Genomic DNA, 1,638 nt, shown 5'->3' with positions numbered 1-1,638 from the left:
CGAGGCGACGATACGTGAAGGGTAAAACTCGCTACATTTACCTCGTTATGGCGCGCAGAAGTGTACGGGAAAACATCATCGGCGCGCCGCCCCCTCCAGACGGGGTTTTGGCGCCCCCTCTGGTGCTGCGCCCCTATGCGTTGCATACCCTGCATACCCACTTTTTGCGCCACTGCCTGAGTAGCTCCGCACAGCAGCAGGTCTCCTTCGCTGCCCCACAGGTGTAAACCCAGCGCGAGCGTCGTAGCGCTCATGTTGCGTTTAAAGGTGGCTCGGAAAAACAGGTTACGACATGTTAACAACAGATTAAACAGTTTTAACTAATGATAAAAGTGACAGAGGACACAAATATGGGAAGTGACTTTCTACAGCGCCTTACTGTATCAAACTGACAGAGGAATAACAGAGAGTTGGCTATTCTAAGGTAAAAACCCAGCGCATACAGCGTTCATGTTTTTTTTTGTTGTTTTTTTTTCATCCAGATGGCTTCCTCCACCCCCACCCCCTGCAATGGCACGGCGCCCCATACTTTGGGAACCTCTGGGTTAGACCAACATAATCTGCATCACTGAAAATTACATTTAAAAATAATCAGATAAATTACTGCAAAATAAAATAATTTTAGCAAAGGCAACAAGCCATTCATTTGATTCCGGTTTGTTGGAACCTACATCTCATACCAGCAGGGCCAAAGATCTCCTGGATTAGGGTTATAGACCTCTGCTAAATATAAAGGTCCATTAGAAGTTTGTTCTAATGAAAAAGCAACACAAAGACCAGGATACACACCAGTGGTTAGATATGAAGTTGTGGAGAAGTATTAACTTGTTTTTTAATCATATTTTTTGATAACTGAAGAAATAAAAGAAGCTGAATATAACCATATTTAAAAATTTTCACTTGTTAAATCACATTCAGTAACAGTAAACTGACCTTTATACATTGGTCAAAGAGCTGCACAACTGAATACAACATGCGTTGTATTCAACATTCATGTTGACAACCCCAAGACCGAGGGGCTAAAAAGCTCTGTAATTTATTAGAAAGTTTTGGTTTAACACAACATGTCAAACAAGCAACACACACTCAGGGACACACACTGGACCTGGTTATCAGTAAGGGTGTGAATATTTCCAATGTCTCTGTAACTGATATTGCCCTGTCGGATCATTTTGCTGTTTTCTTTGACAGTTCTTTATGCGTTAACCCACTTGGACAAAAAGCTACTATCACAAAACGTTCTTTCACAGAAAACACAGCAGAAACATTTAATCAAATCTACTCTTCTTCCTCACTCTTAAGTTATAGTGACGTAGATAAGTTGGTGGGTGATTTTCAGAGCAAACTTTCAGATATAATTGACTACATTGCCCCCACTAAAGTGAAGGTTGTGACTGGTAGGAAGAAATCTCCATGGAGAAATGCACAAGTAGTTCAATCTGCAAGACAACTCTGCCACAGGGCCGAACGGAAATGGCGTAAAGGTCAACTGCACGTTTATTATAACATCTACAAGGAAAGACTACGTAACTATCACACAACACTAAAACATGCCAGAGAGGCTTTCTTTGCAGATATCGTAAACAAAAACATTAACAACGCTCGAGCTTTATTTGCCACTGTTGACAGGCTCACAAA

This window comes from Poecilia reticulata, linkage group LG4 (genome assembly GCF_000633615.1).
Source record: "Poecilia reticulata strain Guanapo linkage group LG4, Guppy_female_1.0+MT, whole genome shotgun sequence".
In the NCBI taxonomy this organism is placed as follows: domain Eukaryota; kingdom Metazoa; phylum Chordata; class Actinopteri; order Cyprinodontiformes; family Poeciliidae; genus Poecilia; species Poecilia reticulata.
The sequence above is the reverse complement of the archived record's forward strand: the minus strand, read 5'-3'. Positions refer to the sequence as shown.